Here is a 23314-nt window from a genome sequence, read left to right on the forward strand (position 1 = left end):
AATTAGCTGCCCATAGCAATAGGTTCAAGAAATATAAGGGGTGGAAGTTCGGGAAACAGCAAGGTTGGACAAGGGAAGGAAAGTGCAAATTCCGCAAAAATAAAAAAAGGGCACGGCAATATACAATGCTGACAAGTGATGTATAGAAAGAGACTTGCCACAATAGGGAACAAATGAAGGCCACCAGTGGGGTTAACAGTGTTGACAACCTGTGTCAACCTGTAATGTAGAACATAAGATATGACGTGTATAAGCAGTGGTGCAATCTAACAAAAGAAAACAGTAAAAAACAGAAGCACGAAAAATACGAAAAATACAGAGTTGGCCATAATGAGCCACATTTGATAACGAGCTGTGCATATTAGAATGAACAAAACAAGAAAGCGCCAACTATGCAGGAAACCGACGTACCTAGAGTAGAAAAGAAAAACGAGTTCGAAAGTTGGCAGCACTGCCCATGATAATCCAGACAATTCTAATATAGTTAGGCCACTCGCTTCACAAAAGGAAAATTCCGGCAACAGGCATTAGATTTCGCATCATTTGTGCGTGCTCGTCAACATTGTACGTGCAATTGTTTGATGAGACAATGGTCCAAACAGAAGATACATTTGCAGTGAGCACAGCGAAACACTGCCAATCCGTCACACATGGTACAATGATCCCTGTGAATGTCTCGAAACAGTATTCTAGAGGTGTCGGAACCTTTGGTGGTCTTCCTATCACATATCCACACCTGTAGGCGTGAATAAACATGCCGTAAACTGGTAATGGGTTAAGGCTTGAAGTTTCAGAAAATTTTCGCGGGACCAAACGTTAAAGTGAGTATCTGATAACACAAGCTCCATTACGTAGCGCACAAAGTTCTTGTATGGTCTAAAACCATAAACGTCAAGTTGTTGTATCAGATCCGTACAACCAGGAGGGATCAGCTCAACTTTGAAATTCACTCCGGATGGTACATGCTCGTAGAGCAAGTTGGTGTCTGTTCGCTGTCCTAGAATCAACAAGTTGCACAACATCAGTTAGGTTTCTTTCTGCCAAACTTGGCCAAAACACGTTGGCATAAAACACGCTTAAATCACTCTTTCGCATGTTTGCGTTGTAGTTGGGAAGGCCTTAATATTCGGAAGAGTTGACAAAAAGTCTTTGGTCTTCTGGGGAAATGTTCCTTTGCCTTCTGCCACTTGCACATACATTGGTGACAAGAGAGTTCCATCAGCAGAGATGACAGGCATTATCATATACGAATGTAATGAAGATGTGATGTTGTGCAACTTGTTGATTCATGGACAGCGAACAAAGACACCAACTTGCTCTACGAGCATGTACCATCCGGAGTGAATTTCAAAGTTGAGTTGATCCCTCCTGGTTGTACGGGTCTGATACAACCACTTGATGTTTAAGTTTTTAGACCATACAAGAACTTTGTAAGCTACGTTACAGAGCTTGTGTTATCGGATACTCACTTTAACATTTGGTCCCGCGAGAACTTTCTGAAACTTCAAGTCTTAATCCATTACCAGTTTACGGCATGTTTATTCAAGCCTTTGATTATGTTTGCTTTCTACAGGTGTGGATATGTGATAGAAAGACAACCAAAGGTTCCGATACCTCTAGACTACTGTTTCAAGACATTCACAGGCGATCATTGTACCATGTGTGACGGATTTGCAGTATTCCGCTGTGCTTACTGCAAATGTATCTTCTGTTTGGACCATTGCCTCATCAAACAATTGCACGTACAATGTTGACGAGCATGCACAAATCATGTGAAGGCTAATGCTTGTTGCCAGAATTTTCCTTTTGTGAAGCGAGTGGCCTAACTATATGAGAATTGTCTGGATTTTCATGGACGGTGTTGCCAACTTTCGAACTCGTTTTTCTTTTCTACTCTAGGTACGCCGGTTTCCTGCATAGTTGGCGCTTTCTTGTTTTGTTCATTCTAATATGCACAGCTCGTTATCAAATGTGGCTCATTATGGCCAACTCCGTATTTTTCGTGCTTCTGTTTTTTACTGTTTTCTTTTGTTAGATTGTACCACTGATTATATACGTCATATCTTATGTTCTACATGACAGGTTGACACTGAATGTTGTACTCCCTTCATATAGTGCTCTTTGCAAAACATGTACTTTTCATTCCAGTTGGCAACACTGTTAACACCACTGGTGGCCTTCATCTGTTCCCTATTGTGGCAAGTCTCTTTCTATACATCACTTGTCAGCATTGTATATTGCCGTGCCCTTTTTTTATTTTTGCGGAATTTGCACTTTCCCCCCTTGTTCAACCTTGCTGTTTCCCGAACTTCCACCCTTATATTTCTTGAAGCTATTGCTATGGGCAGCTAATTTTTTGGGAATGCTCATCTCTATTAGAGCTCTTTCAATTGGCATAGGTACATCTTTCACTGCAACTATCATTTTTGGAAGGTTCCCTTGTCAGGTTAATGGACTGCTTCGAATGCGTACTGAATATTAATTTAAATTAGTAGAGAAGGCAGGTGTGTTTTGTAGTGATTAATAGCATACGTATCTCAATAATTTTAACCTGGTTCTTTTCAGTATTATAACGATGGAATAGAAACGCTGTTCTCACTTTTCCTCAAGCAAATAGTGATAGAATAGGGAAATAGTTATTCTTTTCTTTTCTAGGTTTGGTGTATATGTCAGCGGTGTAGTAGACCTAGGAGACTGCAAGTTAGATGCTAAAGGAACAAAGTCTTATGGAATATATTTCAGTGTTTTCCTGCTTCACTTTCGAAAGAAAAATATAAGTACGTTTTTATTGTCAATTAGAATCATATTCTTTAAATATATGAGTAACAATAGATTGTTTAATCATGAAAGACATTTATTTTAATGTTCATGCAAATGAAATGTGAAATATGACATCATAATGTATGATGTTCCAAAAAAAAACATAAGGATGAAGTAGAAGTATGCATTATGTGTATTTTCAATTGAAAGAGTAGATTAATGCCATGTATTATGACTAGAGTAAGATTATTTTTAATTGAATATTGCTTTATTTGGGATTGCAAGTGATACTTTATGTACGAACAGTCTACAATTGAATTCACACTGAATTGAATGAACATTTTCATTCCTATCTTTCTATTGAACATAGATTGTAGAAAAAACTAACAAATTGGCTTATAGTGAAGATCAAATGCTTTTGCCTTGTATCTTTGCGTTTCAAGCACACAAAGGTTGGCATTGTTTAGAATAAAGTTTATATTCGCAGTCACACGTTCCTGTTCGAAAAATGTAAAGTACAAGAACGATAACACAAAGCGTAATACCTTCTTGTAATATGTTTAATAATTGTTCCGCAGTTACTGGAATGAACTATATTTTTGTAAACAGAGAGTTACCTGTAGAATAGGAGGAATATGATGAATTGACAGAAGATGTTATATACTGTATTCCTCTCGTTAGTGGTGTTGAAAGTACTGAAAATAGTGCAGACGAAGACTGCAGGAAATATAAACAATCTCTCTGAACGCCATCTGAGTTCATTTCCGCAAGCAAGAATGTGTCCTTTGAACAGTAAATGTATAATTGGTAATGGTATCAATAAAAATAACTCCAACGATAACTGAGTAATCCGTCATTCAGAATTACCTCGCAAGAGAAGCTATCAGCTGTAGAAGGAAGCTGACATTATGGCATACCCTATTTACATATTACGGTGAGGATGTCACCCCCAATGACATCGTTGCTTGTTTTGAGCTTTCCTTTGGTGTATTGTATGGAAAGTTTTTATTAATGTGGGAATTATTTTTATTAGAAAGCAGAAAGACGATCAATCATTTAATCTTACTACAAATGAATTTATGTGATTCATTGTATTTTTAATATGTTGAATTACTTAATTATACCTCAGTGGAGAAGGTTTGAGACGTGGGTTCAGAAAAATATAACGAGAAAGTCAGTCAGCAATGACATGAAAACTACTTCAAACCATTAAAAGATACGTATATTGTACCGATAACATAAAATGCTAAACTAACTCCGCTGATAAACTAACAAAATGAACGGGATATTATAAATACTAGACTTCTAGAAATATTTGTGAAAAAAATGAAATGAAATCTTTGAGTTTTACGTCCCACGGTTATGCCGGTTAGGCTAAATGAGACGGTGATAGTGAGTAATGAATGAAATGGTGGAATGAAGAAAGTGGGAGGAAACGGCAGAACCCCGAGGAAACCCCACACACGGTGTTTGTCCATCACAAAGCTCACTTGGCGGGGACTGTCATCGAACACGGGACCCCAAGCACCAGAAGTGAACCCTCTACCACTGAGCCACCGCGGCCCAGAAATATTTGTGTGTTGAAAGTTAGGTACCATACTTTGGCAAGCATAGCGCAAAATATTTTTTAGGGAAAATCAATAAGAAATGAATATTAAATGTAGTTGTTTGGTGCAGCTTCATCCTTAGGACTGCTCAAGAGCAAGGTATACTTCTTGGTAAGTTGTCTGTAGATTTAAATAGAGAGTCGTTCAAAATATATTGGGACACATTTTTCTCATCTCTGAAACTGGCAAGATGTATGTAGTGAAAATTATGAACTTCGCACCGACGACATATCCAAGTGCGATGTAATTAAGTGGAACAAAATGTACGGAAACGAAAGAAATGACATTCTATTGAATCTGTAGGAAATCGCAACAGCTGGATTGCTAAAGAAAGAAAGTACCAATTGTAGTGCCAAACACTGTTGCCCAATAAACAAATATATCGAAGGAGTAGACCGGAGGCTGATATAGATTCGGAAAGAATATTAGCCAGGTCTAAGAACAGGTGGTGGCCAGTATTTGCTTTTTACATTTTATTTTAGATTACGTTGTGGACCAAAAACATTAATGTTTTGTTACTATACGAAATGTTTATAGATATTTAAAAAATTAATATTGCTAACCAAATTTGTAGTTCAAAGAGATATTGCTTAGCTAACAACTTTTGTATATGATATATTAATTAAAAACAACATCATCATTCATATTACGGTTTCAGGTTGCAAGAACTAGAACCACACTCCAGACTGCTGTTCTAATAATTGAATAAAATTTCTTATACCAAAACTCATCATCCCATGCCTTTAATTCTAATAATGGAACATGACTTATTTTCAAAATCATTAATATGACAAGCAGAAGAACTAGACTGTGTATCGTTCTTCATTTTATTGACTAAAATAAACATGTTTTAATTTTTCACTAAGGATTTAAAAAATCGGGCAAAACAGGGCTAAATGTCTGTCAGTGTCAATAAATAGTAGACGAAAACCTGATTACATAGCTGGCAGAAAAGTATAAGTTAGTAGATAAGAATGAAGCTGATCCATCAGAATTTCTTTGATGATCAGAAATGTTTCAACATTTTATTGCTTTCTGCATTATTCTACTCATCTTCCTTTCTCGTAACTACTCATAAATAACACTAGTTAACAAAGGTTTTGTTACATAAAACGAAATACCTGTTCTTAAAGGAACTTTTTGCGCTAAATTCGAATATGCACTCGGTTTTTCTCCATCACGTACGATTTTCCCGTAACAGAGGGATTTTCGGGAAAATCCCTCAAAAATTTCCCTTTTCGTTTATTTTACACCCCAAGATCTTGTCCCCTTGCATATACTAACATAGAAATTATACCTAAGTATACTTTGATTCATATTTAACAAACCCTCCAAGTTTCGTAATAATCGCTTTATTCTTTCTACAGAAATAAATATGTTTGTATGTATACTGTGTGTACTGTTTATTGCACCTTATAGTAATGCTTTCAGATCTCTTAAGTTGAGGTAAAACCTTTTTGCTTTATTACCACAAACACATATATAAAATATAATACAATATAATTTACAAGTGTGACAATTTACAATAAACAATAATACAAATGTACCAAAAGGTTATGAAAAGACAATCAAAACTATCACAATATATGAAACTTCCATTGGGTTACAAAAACGTACACTACTTCCTTCTTTTGTAAGAAATGTTGCATTCTCTAACAAGACCCCAACAATAGTCCCCCATCATTGAAGGATCCCATCGTCCCTGGTACCTTTTCTCCATTGCCATTATAACTTGGTGGAATCTTTCCCCCTGTTCGTCGCTGAGAGCACCTAGGTTAGCAGGAAAGAAGCTGAGGTGGGAGTGCAAAAAGTGGATTTTTAAAGACATCCTACAACCCAACTCTTTGTATTTCTGTATCATGTCATGTACGATTTCTGTGTAACTCTCAGCTATGTTATTGCCCAGAAAGTTGCGCACAACACACTCAAATGCTGTCCAGGCAGCTAGCTCAGCACTGTTTAACTTGCTGTCAAAGCTATCATCAAGCATTAATTTCCTAATTTGGGGGCCAATAAACACTCCCACTGAAATCTTAGCATCACTCAGGTTAGGGAACTTATCTCACAAATACTTGAAACCTTCACCAGATGTGTCCATGGCTTTGACAAAGTTTTTCGTAAGTCCTAACTTGATATGAAGTGGCGGTAGTAATATCTTATTAGGATCTACCAAAGGAGCGTATTTGACGTTGCATTCTCCAGGTACGTAATTCACTCTAGGTTCCCATTCCTTCATTTCATAATGTTTGTCATCAGCTCGGCTATCCCATAAACATAAAAAACATTGGTACTTCGTGTAACCGCACTGCAGTCCTAATAAAATACCAACTACCTTGAGATCACAACATATTTGCCAACAATGGTCCTTGTAATTTATAAGATTTAGCAAAGTTTACATGGTGTCATAGGATTCCTTAATCTTCACTGAGTGCGCAAGTGGTATAGAAGGTTTTTTATTTCCATTATGTAAAAGGACAGCTTTAAGGCTGACCTTTGACGCGTCGATAAATAACCTCCATTCTTCTGGAACGTAAGGAATTCCTAGCTCCGCCATCAACCCATTTATATCCGTACATACGCACACATTATCTTGCATTGAGAAATAGCTTGGAAATTGAACATGCCTTTTCCTGTACACTGATATGTTTGTTTCTGCATTCAATAAGTTCCACTGCTGGAGCCTTGATCCCAGAAGTTCCGACTCTTGTTTTGCCAGGTGCAAATCACGGACTAGGTCATTAAGTTCACATGCCGGATGAAATGTGGCTCGCGAACACAATCAGGGATGAACGTTGGATAATTGGATGTACATGTTGATGTCGATGGTTCATCAAGGTCATGATCATCACCAGAGTCTTTTGGCCATATCTCTTCCCAGTTGGTAGGGGGCTCGGGAAGTGGAAGTTCATCCCCGTGCGGAATAGGTCTAATTGCGGATTTAACGTTGGGATAACTTATTGTGTATTTGCTTTTTTTTAGAATGTCCCTTAACTACTGTGAGACAAAAATAACAATCATCCAGATGGTTGGTGGGTTCTCTCCACACCATTGGTACAGCAAATTTCATGAACCTCCGTTTCCCTTTGGCCCATGCAAGTAAAGTGACGTAGCACGACGCACAAATTATGTTGGGTGCCCAAGTTTTGTCCTGATCTCCCACACGACATCCGAAATATATATAATATGCTAGTTTCACCGATGGCGTAATGGATCTACACTGTCCTTTAACTACAAACTGGCCACACACATAACAAAAACTATTTGGTGAGTTAACACACGAACGCCGTCCTCTTGACGCCATTGTACTGATCACAAACTAAACTTCTGGTCTTAGTTGGGTATAATGCCGTTAAGATCAAACATGAAAGCACTCTTAGCAGCAAAGACAACTTTGAAAGTGAAGTAGTGTTAAACCACACGTCAATATAAAAATGTACAAAACTCCCTCACCAGGTGTCAAGAACACAAGAAAGAAAGAAATGCGCGGGGGAGGGGGGAAACGATACCGTAGTGGAAAATTCAGACTGCATTAGTTCATTGTTGTCAACAATGAGTCTGTATTTCATTCTTTCTTTCTTTTGCATTCTGTTACATTTGACAACAAATATTGATAACCATTTCATGAACAAAACGAAAAAACTTGGAGAATTGTATATATATATATGTATTAAGATATACATATACTGTACGTTTAAAAAATACGTTGGAAGTACATTCTATTTTTATACACGTTTCTAATTTACAGAGAGCAATACAAGTGTGTTGTTGACTATTGTAAATATTCATTTTTATGTCTGTGTTTGTAGTAATAAAGCAAATCGTTTTTACCCCAACTCAGGAGATCTGAAAGTATTACTATCAGGTGCAATAAACAGTGCACACAGTATACATACAAATATATTTATTTCTCTAGAAAGAACAAAGAGATTTTTACGAAACTTTTAGGGTTTATTAAATATAAATCAAGGTATACTTAGGTATAATTTCTATGTTACTATATGTAAGGGGACAGGAGATAGGGGAATAAAATATCTGAAAAAGGGAAATTTTTGAGGGAATTTCCCGAAAATCCCTCTGTTACGGGAAAACTGTACGTGATGGAGAGAAACCGAGTGCATATTCGAATTCCGCGCAAAAAGTTCCTTTAAGATCAGGTGATTTTTCTCATGTAACAAACAAAAAGTTTAAATTTGTTAACTAGTGTAATTTATGCTACAATTTATTATTCTACATAAAAGTGTTTTCCATTAATGAGAAAGAACATGTTACTGTAAACGTAGATTTTGTAGTTGTATGATCAAATCTTGTTTTAATAGATGGGTCTTCGATCTTTATCAATTTTTGTTACACAATTTCTTACAGTCGGTTTTACTGTACTTCTCTGTACAAATATTCTGTGATCATCAAGCTATTGTGTATTGCGTTAATAGAAACAATTGTCAAGTTTGGTATTTGCTTCAAATAGCGCATCTTAGTATATCAGCTGTATAATTGTATCTACGGAAAATAATAAAACAAATGAAGCCTCACGAGCAGGCAGCTCGATCCTACCACTACTCATACGCGCAGCGACCTTCTCCTCAACACTTCCCACACACTTTATGAATTGAGGCTCTGCCACCTGGTTCCCAGGTTTTCTTCTCCTGGCAACCTGGTGTCGAACCCTGATTGGCTGAGGGTAGTGTGAGGAACGAGCTGCCTGCTCGTGAGGCTTCATCTGTTTTATTATTTCCGTAGGTATATACAAATTGTACGTGTTTACTGATACACAACATATGCTATTTGAAGCAAATACAAAAATTCAACAAATTCTTCCATTAAAGAAATACACGACAGCTTGTTTACCACAGAATATTGTGATATTATGTGAATCGTTGTGATATATATATGTCGAGGCACTAAGTATTTACAAATCCTTTTGAAGAAAATACTATTACAAATCTGTAATGACTGTTATACTTGCTAAAAATACGTTGTTTCATAATAACAATTTTCAACATACAGATACGTCCAATGCTCATCAGTAAGTCTGTCTCACATGCGTTATCACTTCAAAAATTTGGTCGTTTATGGATGTTTCTAAAATTGAACCGTCCTTAGTTTATAACATTGAAAAACGAATTTAGTATTGTAAATACTGGTTTACCATCTACATTTAAAGTACTCGATATCATAACGTAGTGACGTTTAACAATACAGTTTATGCCGAATTAGCAACACGGTTATTCTGCTAATATTGCAGAGTATGCTAATTTATTCGTGTTGGAGGTTTTAAATTACAAACTTTCAACGATTTCTTCCATTAGTTTGAAACTTATAAGGTCGTTTCAAGGGCCATTATCAACAATATACATACTGTTGCTTTAATATGTGAGTTGCAGATGTGGGAAGTAACAAACTCAGAGATGTATCGTCTGTAGGCTACACTTAAACATGGAGAGATGTACTCACAAAGATTGGAAACGAATCCCATCAACTGAAAAGATGGCAGGGTTTTGCAATGGAAACGATATACTGTAAGAAGAAATGGTGATTCGTAGACAAAAGATAAGAAATTATCTCAGAAACGTTAAGTTAAGACGTACTGTAAAGTATTCTAAAGGAGAATTTCTCAACATAGATATTTGAGGAACAGAGTTGCTGAAACCTTCGTCCGACAATGAGATGGCAACACTTATTTATACAATTTATTCCCCCGTGTAAGTGCGAGCGTCATAGAAAACATAACCCTATAAGTGACAATTGTTCGAGAGTCCAGTCCTCAGGATCTTCTAGAAATTTTTCATTTACAAGATGCGGTGATTCACACATTAAACTACTTTCTGAAATATTTGCTACAAATGATTCCTCCTGCACTATTGTAACATCGTTTTGATGGAACCTCATTACATTGATTATATTACAATCGCAATGCATTGACTTGGTATTCATATCCAACTGAAGTTTATTTTTTGCTTCTTCTCTTACAGGCTCCAAATATCTATCATTTAAAATTACTTCACGTATGTAATTATTTGTCAGATCTATTTGTAGATTTTGCGAAGAATAAAGGAAATCAAATACTGTCAGCTTCTCTATGTTATTACCAGATAGATTAAGCAAACGTATTTCTGTCCATTGCCTCCACGTAACATCGATTTCAGAAATATTGTTGTTTGAAATATCAAAAGTGTCCTCAATTACGACGTTATTTAGAAGAGAAATTTCGTTATTTTGGAGATTAAGAGTCTTTAATGAAATGGGGTTTTTATTTATTAAGAACTTCTTAATACTATTAAAAGAAAAATTGATTTTTTCAATACTTTTGGGAATGAAAAATATGTTGATACGTGGGGAAAAAACATAAAATGGGCTATCATTTTCCATCATCCATTCTTTCCGATCCCCAATATATACAACTTGATCAACAAGATTGTGGCTCACGTCTAAATATTTTAAATACTTTAATGAAACAAATGAAAGTAGTCCTATTTTCTTTAAGGCATTGCTCCGTAAGTAAAGTTCTTCAAGGGAATGCAAGTTTCCAAATATTCCCTTGTGTATAGAAGTATAATTATTGTAGTTTAAATTTAGAATGCGAAGCTTTGGATGATAAAATTCAATTGGATGACCTTCTTTAAGTCTGTTGTGGTCAAGGTACAAGATTTCAAGATCCATACTCCTTGAGATGAAATCATCTGGAAGGTCATGAATTAAATTTTCACCTAAATCAAGCTCTTTTAAACTTCCAGCACGTTTAAGAAATTCAGATGAAACAAATTCAATTCTACAGTTTCTCATTTCTACCTTCTCAAGCCGGCCCTCGTAAGTAAACTTCATATTACCTGTAATATTTGGAGCATAATTGCGCGAAATAGAAAGGTGCATAATAGCGCGTTCGAAACTCAGATTGGAGAGTGATAAATTATTATTTGATATGTCAAAAGTATAAAGATTATATTGTGAAAATATAGGTATCCATTTATTTTCACTCAAAGATAACCGAGTAAAGCTTACGTCTACAGTTGAGAGTTTCCGGAGACCACTAATTGCATTCTCGGGAAGCGTTATAAGCGGATTATTATTTAAACGCAATGTATTCAAATTTAAGAGAGAACTGAAGCATTTAATTGGAACTGATTGAATTTCGTTAAACGATAAATCTAGTTGTTGTAGGCGATTCAATGTTTCGAACCATGTTGTATCAATCCTTTGTAGTTTGTTTTTACTTAGTATTAACCAAATAAGTCTAGTAACATCTTTAAATATGAGTGATGGTATATATGTAAGTTTCTTATTATTAACAATATGCAACTCAGTCAACTTCGTAAGGTTACGAAAGAAATCCTCCGGTAGTGCTGATAGATGTGAATTGAATAAATATACACAACAAGTGTTTTCAGGGAAGATACCACTGTGAATATTGTAAATATGTGGAAACGATATCCTAAATGTGTTTCTTTCAGAGATGTTCGTCTCGCAATGAAAGACTTTAGAGAGACTTATATTAGCGAAATCTAAAGTTTCATTATTACTAGCTGACAGATATAATTCGAATTCCTTTGTTACGTTTTGAAGGCAATTGATAGATTTACTAAACTCTTTCATAAACTTACTGTTTATATTACAGTTTTCAATTTTTATTTCTGTTTTCATTATTTCTGAAGTTTTGATATTTTTGAACTGCAGAAAAATGTTTTTTGGAATATGAACCTCAGAGTCAGTTAAACATTCAAGTACAAAAGCCACAGTTCCAGATCTTTTAATCATTTTAACTGTAAGGTTACGGGCACAAGTTATTTTGAGGTAATCGATTGAATGCACCATATCACATTCTAGAGCTTTGTCCTTTGAAACTGCAGTGGCTTCAGGTGACGCAATGGTAATTTTAAAAACCAAAAAGAGCCAAATACTGATATTCAATAAAATCTTCATATTGGCGCTTAAGTGCATGGCTTACTTGATAATTCAATTTAACTCAGTTACGCCTAAACGCTGTCTTCAAACTCTCCAGCAAGTTCTCATGATCTAAAATAAATGAGAAATGAAAATAATTAATTTATATGATCTAGAGAAACTTGAATCAACAGTTGAAACTTGAAACTGTACAAAGAGAAACTAAGCTGTTTCATGCAAATTGTTGCATGTTTTCCTAAAATTTAGACTAGTAAAAAATCGAGAATTTGCACCAAGCAATAAATTCCATCTTAGAAGAAAAAAGTAAGGCATATCTGAAGCAATGTAAACTCCTTACTATTCCTTACAAACGTTTCTTAATAAAAGTCATTCTATTTCGTATTAGTTTTCAGAAAAGGAACCATGATCTATGTGTATTAATAACACAAACGCATCGAATATTTTTTCGTTTGCATTCATATTAAATCTATATTATAACTGCAATCTATGTATAAAGTTTCTTTAACGTTAATAAATAATGGCGGATCCAACAGGGTGGACACAAATTACAGAAAACAAGCATTGTATCTGAAATCAGATATATAAAGATATTCGATGTCGCTATGTATGAATCGAATACCAAAGTGTAAAAATCTAAATGACGAACAAAATGCAAAACTCTCCTATGAGATTGAAAGCGGGTAGGTAGAGGTTTTCGTGGCGACGTAGTACGAATCCAAGTGCATCCCTACTCATGAGAGTGAACATTTGTCATGCATATAGCTTTAAAGTGTCATGGCATAATGTGAAACCGGAAAGACAGTTGTGGAAGCGTAACGATGTTTTAAACTTCAACGTGCACTTTTCACTGTCATCTTTTGCATTTTCAGATGATATCTGGAAATAATTGCAACGTACTCTACAGGCACCATTCAAGCGAGATGTTACAGATGAAAAGTGTACTGATGCGAGCTTGACAACGATATATAGTATAATACATACCGATCCCCGCGTATCTCTTCGGGGTCGGGGAGTGATTTGATAGCTCCCTAATTATTGTCTATGATTGCAAACTGTCCGTATCAAAAAACCCTTCCTGTTTATTGTGAAACATCACTGGCCCCTACTTGTCCCGTTATGTACAATAGATATTTTTCTCTTGCATGTGTAAGAATCACCTATGTCCGTTCTATACATCCTTTGAGCACTTCTTGTCCGCCACATTGGATCTGTCATATTGCATTTTGCACTTATATCAATGAATTCGTATTCAGCGACTACGAAAACCACTACCTACCCGCTTTCAGTTCCATAGCAATGTTTTATATTTTGTCCGCCATACTGGATCCGCCATTTTGAATTTTTAACCTTTGGTATCCGATTCATACATAGCAACGTCGAATACCTCTATATAGCAAATTTCAGATCCATAGCTTGTTTTTGTAATTTGTATCCACCATGTTGGATCCACCATTTTGATTTGTAAAAATTTGGTGTCATATTCAGCTACCTTTTAAACCTATATAACTCGTCTCAAACCAGCTTCCTATTTTGTCCCCGTTTTCTGGTGTTTCAGAGCGTGCCTTATTCTGATATTCAAATGGTCGCCATGCCTCCTACAGGCCCAATTCAAGCGAGATATTTCACATGTGAGGTGTACTCGGTGTGATCTTTCCAACGGTATATAACATATGGAGATCCCCGGCTACCGCTTCAAGTACTTTCCCTGTTAGTAGTTTTATAATATCTTTCCTAATATAAAAATGGTTCGAATAAATTGTCTTTTTGATGCACAGGAGAACCTTACAACGGCATGTTGTATATTTTTTTTACTTGTAACGATTATTAATTTGTAATTTTGGGCCGTAATGTATTTTAAATATGTACTAGGCTGATTATACTATTAGAAAAACAGAAAGAAAAAGATATAAGTTAGATATAATGTGTATAAAAAGATATTCAATTTTTTTTAAATAATAGGATTTTGAAATGTCGTTGTCAGGGCAACCAAAAATTAATTATTATTGAGTGAGTTAAGTATACATATTAGGAAGTTGTGTAAAAGGTATATGTATAGCTCTCCATTACATTTATTAAAGATAAGTACATAAAGGATACATTGATGTATTTTAATGGGCTCAACAATTAATTTGATAAACGAACCGTTCTAAGCTCACTTCAGCAAAATAACAGGGAGATGAGCTAAGATGATGTATTTAAAATCATAACATCTATACTATAGCTGCCGTATAATTTATATTCAAAATGTAATTCTGAAATAACTACTTATGTTATGCTATAATTGTCATATGTCCCTATCCGTTATCTAGGAAGTACAAATGAAATTGTGCTGTTATCTTTCATGAACGTTTATTTAAGGCCCACACAAAATTTTTGGGTACTGATTGGAGTTGTACGCCTCAAGCAACATATACTTTAAGACCGTATCCTTTAATGTATGTCTCACGTCATTTCAAGGGCTAGTTTTAATATTTCTTTTTGTAGACTTTAGGCAATTTCTCTAAGAATTTATTTTCTGTCCCTAAGTTTCAAAACACGAGTTTTGACTTCAAATGTTTTCAAATACAACAACTACAATTCTTATTTTATTATTTTCTGTCTCCATTTTAGCATTCATACTGGTTTCGGGACTTCTAACAAAATTTGGTTTTATCACCTCAAACATTCCTATTCTAAGCCATAGAAAGAAGATATATCCTACTTACAACTCCTGTATCATCAACTAACCGACGACGACTATCTTGATTAGCCAGGTATTCTAGTTTTCATTTTTCTTTTTCTCACATTCTTGACCTTCGAAAATGACGCGCTTCACTGAACCTTTCGATCATGCCAACCCAATACATCGAAAACTTTCGACTCCATACCTCGAGGACGAATACGTTTGAACCCACTTTTTTGGAAACCATTTGCACGATGCAATAAAATTGACGGTGTGCAAGGGCTGATCATTTTGCACACAAGTGTTGCGGAGTGAATAGTACGTGCAGATATAGTTTGAAGTCTTCTTAAATGCCTGGAGTTTTTTTTTTCTGTTAGTTGTACACCAGACCATGATTGCCTTGGATCCAAGATCGTTTCGCGTATTTTAAAGCATGGCATTATTTACTATTCTTTGAGAACTCCAATCTTAATTCATCATCATATGTAATTCCTATTCATAGCTGGCGGTACTAAGACAACAGACCGAGGTTAGTTGGCTGAAAATTTCCCTATTTGGTTGATAAATGATTAAAACTGATGGAAATACGACATTTTTATTTTTAAAATTATAAAAATGGGAAGTAATGTCATTTCTAACTTTCGTAGAATTTGTCTATTATTTATTTCTTTTATTTGTGCTCTCTCTTCCAAGAACACACAAAAAACATTCACATATACAGCTGAAAGTTTAGGTACTTTGCATTCATGTAAACTTGCATAGCTAGTAACTCGATGCTGAAACAAACAAAGAAATTAGACAAAAGAAAACACGAAGGGGTTGATACCACGTATTATTATTGTGAAATACAGTGGTTATCTTGAATACCAGCAGATCTATTCACTGTTATTCTTTTTTCTGGTACACTGAGATGGTATTATTGTTTACGAATCAAATTAGGAACAAGTTATCAGAAATGTTTACGACTTGACACAAACGCAGTTTTCTGCAAGCAATAATAAACTCCAGAACACACTCCATGTTCAGTGCAGTCTCTATACTTAAATCAGAAGTGGTATACGTCTACTACCAATTCTGCTTTAAATAATAATTGAGAAGCGTCGAGAGATGTAATTTAATTTCTGTAGGTGATGTAAACAAGACAGTGCTACCTGTTATTTAAATAATATTAAAACAAAAGTATGAATTTGATATTGTATTTCACGTTGTAAACTTCAATACTGTATGTATATCCGGTGGAAAACTATATCTACAACAAGATGAAATATGAGGTAGTATTCTGAGATAATTGACTATTGACAGCTCTTCAGTAATGTAGTGGTAAACTTTAATGTATTTAAATTTGCAAAAAACTTATGAAATTACTTATATTTTCTGGAAATACTTTTCTGAAACTGAAGAAAACATTGTAACATTCAGGGCCGCCCACAGGGGGGATGTATGGCGCAAGCTGCGCGATTGAGAAAAATTTTGGGGGGGGATTTTACTCTACTTTCGATCTAGCAATTTTACTGTCGGAATAGCATTAAAACACGATTTTGAGAAGCTAATTTTCAAATATTTTCCGGGGTGAACACCCGTACCCCCTGCTTCGATACTCGATGAATCAAGTACCGCGCAAGTAGCCGTATGAAAGGAAAGGTTGGTTCGTTTCAAGAGAGAAGGGCCGCCCACAGAAGGGATGAATGGCGCAAGTTGTGCCATCGAGAAAAAAATTGGGAAGAATAAAAAAATTGGGGAAGAATTTTACTCTAATGTCGAATAAGTAATTTTGCTGTCGTCAGAATAACATTGGAACACAATGCGATTTTTTTTAAATCTCGAGAATGAATCCCCCTACCCCCTGCTTAGAAACTCTATGAATGAAGTACCGCGCAAGTTGCTATATGAAAGGATGGGCTGGTCGGTTTATCGCTTTGTGGATATATCTGGATCAGTCTGGATCAGTGGGTGAAGAAAGGATTCATTAGGCCTTACAGGTGTTTGTTGAATATGTCTGGTTTTCCATACCTAACAATATTATACCAGATACTTCTGTCATTACCAGCAACGAGTTGCTCAGCAGAGAGGATTATGAGTAAAGTAAAGATTGTAAAAAATAGACTATGAAGCAACATGGGAGATGTATGGCTCTCCGACATGCTTGTCCTTTCTTCCGAAAAAGACATTTTAGAATGCATTCCCAACAGCGATATTATAGACAAATTTGCTTTGTCGAGTGAGCAAAGCAAAAAATTATTACTCTATAAAGGACATCAAGGGTAGGTTAATGTCACCACCACGAGCAGTAATAATTTAATCCAACAAAATCATTCCTGTAAAAAAAAGAACAAGTATGAGCGGCCTTAAAAAGAAGTGAAATCACAAAAATGAGCGCCAAGTTCTGGTGAACAACAGTTACAAACACTCAAGGAATTACTTTCAAATTTAGATTTGAAACATGCCTATGTTGTCTGTTGAAAATTATAAAGTAGTTTGACATAATTGTGAGCTAGTGGTAACCATACAGACAACAGCCAAGTTTCAAATCTAAATTTGAAGTGAGCCAGTGAGTGTTTGTAACTGTTGTCCAGCAGAACTTGGCGCCTATTATTGTGATTTCAATTCTTTTTAAGGCCACTCGTACTTGGCTCTTTTACAGGAATGTTTTTTGTTGGATATCACTTCTTTTTGTAGGCTAATTTCGAGGATAACATTTTCTTTTGGGATCAAACTCAATAACTTGTAACTTGCGTCTTACTTTTCATGTACAAGGGAATTATATCAATATTTTGTAAAGAAAAAAATAATACTACTAATTGTAAAAAAAGAATACCTGCGCCATACACAGTGTGTAGAAGTTTTTATACCCTTCAATATCCTTATGGAACATATTTAGTATTGTACACTATCAAGACTACTAATAAAAGTAATGCCATTTTTATAATTACTACTGCCCCTACTACTACTACAAGCATTCTATAATACTACTACAGGAAATAAAAACAACAACAAAAATAACAATTACTAGTACTATAAAAACTACTGCTACACTGGGCAATTGTTTTTAGAGGACTTGAGTTTTGAGGAGGGAAGAGATTATTAGTTTTGGGGGGGAGTGCGCCATCAGCTTTGGGGGGGATGGGCACCCCTGGTAACATTGAAAGCCTAAATTTGAGAAAAAAGAATTTGAGAGAATTAACAAAAAAACTCCTTCATACTTAATTTTTTTTTGATACTCTAATTCATATTCACCTATAATCAGTTCCCTAACACACACTTATTTGCCCTCACCCTCAAAATCACACTCCAAATCTCTCATTTCTCAGTACTCACTTGAAGGTACTTTCATTCGGTTTGCTCACACTCGCACGCTAATACAATTGGCTTGTTTTTTCACTTCGTCCTAATTTGAACATATACTTAGACGAAGATTCCATTGTTACTTTAGAGCCATGATAGGAAAAGAGAAAGTATGTTTATATTAGAAAAAATTTAAGATTTTAATGGATTCTCACTTTTCATAGCTCCTACATTTGAAAAAAAAATACAATGTCTCTTATCTTCTTCTCTTATTATGTACACTCCCGGTGAGGTCATACCGTATAAAAAATTCGCATCAATTATAAAATTAAGTTTTTCATAGAATTCTTCAGGGGAATGTGAATTCTTTTCTATCCAAAAATAGAATAGCTAGATAAGGATCAAATATAAATGTGCGATCTTCTCAATAACGGCTTTGATGATTATGTTTATATTTCATGTCATTAACAATCATATATTATAGTATAAATCAGCTTTCGAGACAAACTTCAGAGGGAAGAGTTTAGTTTCAGGTAGGTACCCTATTGATTGATTATTTGACAAGCAACTCCGTCGATTTTGTCCATATTTCACAAATTGTTTTACGTTGCATGGTAAATCACTTTTTGTGAAAAATTCCCTTGACTAAGTTTATTATTCTGCCGAGTTATTTTCGGTTGATCCTCTCAGACACGACTTATGTCTCATGTGTTCTTGTCTTCTGTTTATGGCGCATGAATATATGTCTCATTAATCACCATATGATGTGGGATATATAATTTCTCATGGGGAATTCCACAAGAGGTCCTTTACTTTTTAAGTTGTTTCCCGCCTATAAAGTTTTCCATAAGCCCAATATAATTTTGTCATTATTCAACAAACAGAAGTTTCAATAATTAATATAATGTAAAATAACTTAATTTAAGAAACTGCAACCAAAAATATAAAACGGTGGTCCGTGCCTTTTAGTTTTATTGCTTTTTGTAGGCGATTTGCAACCTCCTAGACCTCTTGGTGTGTCTGTCTCTAAATTATTGGCCTATATTTATTTATACCTGAGGTAACAATGGAACACGAACCATTACTATGCTAATATTATAGCGGTAAACTTACCAAATGTAAGGGGTTTATTGTAGTTTATACTTTCTTGTTTTACGCATTTATCTTTTTACTTATGAGCTCCAAGCTTTAGTGTTCTTTTCGTAGTGGTTAGAGTTTTCCCTTTAACAAAAAGAATGCAGGGCGATATTATTTGGTTTCAAATGCTGCAAGAAGCAGATATTTACAGTTTAAAGAGTCAACCCCGGTTCAGTCCGTTAGATCAACAGTATCGAATCTATTTACTTACCCAAATGAATAAAGTTAGTTCAAATTTAACCAAGAAAAAGTCAAAGAACTGTTACTTATTGTTTTCATGTTGAAATGAAAGTATACATTTCGTATAATATTTCACGCAGTAGGACTTCAACACAAAATTTAGACCAGCGGAAAAAATATCCCAGAACTACAAAAGAAAAAAACGAGTGAAGTAGTATTCTAAAATAGTTGATAGTTTTTCTGCAGCATAATGATGCAACTTTGATACTTTTAAGCTTTCAAACCTGGAAATTAATTTCAGAAAAGAATCCTGAAATCTGAAAATGAGCATGTAACTTCCTCACATTCACTCCATCAAATATTATTAATTCCCTCATTCTCACTTACACTCAACAACGTCACTCTCGTTCATTGGCCCTCACGCTCCAAATCACACTCACATGCCTTCACCTTGATTCACAATCACCCTCTGAAATTATCTCACATTAATATTCTTTCATAGTTAGCCTGTTACAAATATCTCCTTATCTTCATTTTCACTTTTGGCAGATTAGCGTATAGCGAAACAATACCAAACGGAAACTAGTTCTCGTTGTATTACACTAAATTTAATTTTAACTTCTGAGTAATCATAGAAAAAATATGGGTATCGTGAAACAAGTGATATTTGCGATTTCAACGGATATACAATTTTCATTGATTCTATATGTCAAAACTCATAAGTACGGTGAGGTGCGGTATTGAGATCTGAATTTTCTTCGTTAGATGGCAACCTCACCAAGGTCAATAAGAAAGAAGTAACTGGGCTGCTGTATTGGGAATTGTGCTGTACTGCTCTGTGCTACTGTATGAGTAGTGCTCTCAACGGGTCGGGTAGGGTCGGGTTGAAGACCGACCCGACCCGACCTGACCCGTGGCCCGAATTGACTGACCCGACCCGAAGACCCGTCCGGACCCGACTGACCCGAACCGTGATCCGACCTGATTGACCTGACCCGACAACCCGATCCGAGCTGACCCATTTGACCCGACCCGACAACCCGACCCAAGTAGCCTGACCCGACAACCCGACCCGTTTGAGAGCACTATGGTCATGACACTGGGTCAACGCCAAAATGCACTCCCATTGGGAATTAAACCCAAACCACGTGCACCGATCAAGCGGGGGAATTGTATATGCATTTTAATGAATATTTGGCACTTTTGAGGTTTGGTTATTTCTTTTTATAACTGATACCAATGCCCGATGTGGGAGAAATTTATATTTTTGTTCTTGCTTTAGATCTATGTGACGAAATTTTTCTTCAAGGTCAGTGTTTTCACCTGCTCGGACGGCAGGGGGTCTTCTCGGAAGGCAGTAGCAAGAGTCTCTTGGCGGAGATAAAAAGAAATCGTTTAACTACAATGATAAGGATTGAGGAAACAGGAGAACACCCGTGATTTTTCCAACCCTTCAACTTTCATTCCAAAATAGGTTCTTATGATTACGGGACCCGTGCCACTTTGATTTTTCTTTCTCTGTAATTAAAACGTATTTTGCAGTATATATAGTTGCAAGTAAGAAGATACATAATATAAATTTTGTAATTTAAAATTTAAAAATACAGTATAATAATTAATTATAAAGTACTAATTTAATTTAATCACTTTCAGCCCAACAAATGAAATTCAAACAATTCGCACCCTGGGCCTTGGTCATCAATACTGCGTCTTATTCTTTGTCTTGCAGACAAGTCTTGGTCCTGCATTTCGTAGTCTTGTTGGTATTTCATGCTATACAATAGCTAAGAATGCTCGCCTCATCGGTACAAATGAAGACCAAGTGTGATTTTGATTATGGTCTTTCATACTATACGGAAAGCAGGAAAATACGCTCATCGCTACTTGGTGATCACCAAAAAAGGCCAAGAGCAATATTACTATCCACTTCGGCTTGCATACCCAATCTTTATCTTGTTCTTGTATCGATGTCCTTGGGCTTGGTGAAATAAAATGAAATATTCAGTGTAAGGTACCTCGATTCTGCACCGAGGCTAAGGGATATGGTAACCATGAGAAATGAATGAAATGGTGGAATGAAGAAAGTGGGAGGAAACAGGAGAACCCCGAGAAAACCCACTACACGGCATTTCTCCACCACAAAGCCCACTTAGCACAAACTGGGATCGAACCATGGACACCATGCACCAGAGATGAATTCTCTACCACTGAACCACCGCGGCCCTGCTTGGGCTTGGTCGTCCATATCCATTCTTTCTTTTAGCCTTGCTTAATCAACTTCTAGTTTTGTTCTAAATCCAGACTCCATATTGGCATAGATATTAATATTACAGTCGATTGGTAAAATCAATCTTCCACATTTAAAAATTAAAGGACACACAAGTAGAAAAATAAGCATTTACCATAAAAACACTAGCTGCAAGTGTTCAAAATAGATTTATGGTTTCTATAAAATCAATTGAAAATTGCTACTTTTAGTTAGGCAGCTAGTGAAAAACCGCAGCTTTCGACTCCAGCAGAGTTTAAGCTCAACCTAAATTCAGTTGACCAAAGTGAACTGACCCGACTGACCCGACCCGAGTGACCCGACGCGACAACCCGACCCGAGCTGACCCGATTGACCCGACCCGACAACCCAACCCGAATAATCCGTCCCGAAAACCCGACTTGAGCTGACCCGATTGACCCGACTGACCCGATCCGACAACCCGACCCGAGTAGCCTGACCCGAGCTGACCCGACTGACCCGACCCGACAACCCGACCCGAGCTGACCCGACTCGACAACCCGACCCGTTTGAGAGCACTATGTATGAGTATGATCAGCGCAAAGCGAGAATAGTGTACTCTTTGGAACAACTTTGGGGAACGGAATCTCTTTTTGGTATGCAAAGGACACTCACAAACAAATGTGTTTTATGTTCTGCTCAATACATGAACATAATGTGGTCGCTTGTGAAAAAATTGGAAGAAACAGAATGGCTTCTGAGTGAGACAAGGAACCATCGGACCCCGAAGCGGCTGTTGTGAAAGATGTCAGATATCAACTCCTTAGGTCGCCCAAGAAATCTCGTCGTTTGTGCATGAAACCGGCTATAACTATTCAACATGTGATTTATTGATTTTCCCAATAACACTTAATTTGTATTCTCACTAAACTTTAATTTCTATTCTGCAATTTCACTTCAAAATATCCAAAACCTCATTCCAATTTTAATGTACACTGCCGAAAATTTACTCTTTTTTTGAGGCATTGTCGATATTACCCCGGACGAATTTAAACAAGTAAACATGATCCCATAAATTTGCCATCCTTCCTTGATCACTTGCCACAAACAGCATGAAAATCGGACTTCAGTTAGAAATTCTAGATCCAAATGAAATTCGTGAGTTTTAAAAGAATCACCCAGTATATACGACTTTCTTAATCATATCTACGCTTAGGTTTAGGATAAGCAGAGAATAAGAGAGTCGATTTTATTTCCACCCGACGACTGGTGCAAAAAAGGTGTCATAAATATATTTTGCAAAGAATCTTGGACTTTGATAGAATATATTCTATCCCAAAAGTGCAATGCTTATCTCAGACTCTTTAGAAATAGTGGATCATGAAATAGTCAAAAACATAAATATTTTGGCAGTAGCTTATCAAGAATAGAGGGACTTCCTGTAGACATGGGAACTTGAAATTTGGCACAATTGTAGTGTTTGTAATACAGGTAGAGAAAGAAGTGCGAAAACTAGATATTTCACTTTCCAAGGGGCATAATTAGGGTGAATGCAAGAATTAA

This window comes from Thermobia domestica, chromosome 5 (assembly GCF_964235325.1).
Source record: "Thermobia domestica chromosome 5, izTheDome1.hap1.1, whole genome shotgun sequence".
NCBI classification, from domain to species: domain Eukaryota; kingdom Metazoa; phylum Arthropoda; class Insecta; order Zygentoma; family Lepismatidae; genus Thermobia; species Thermobia domestica.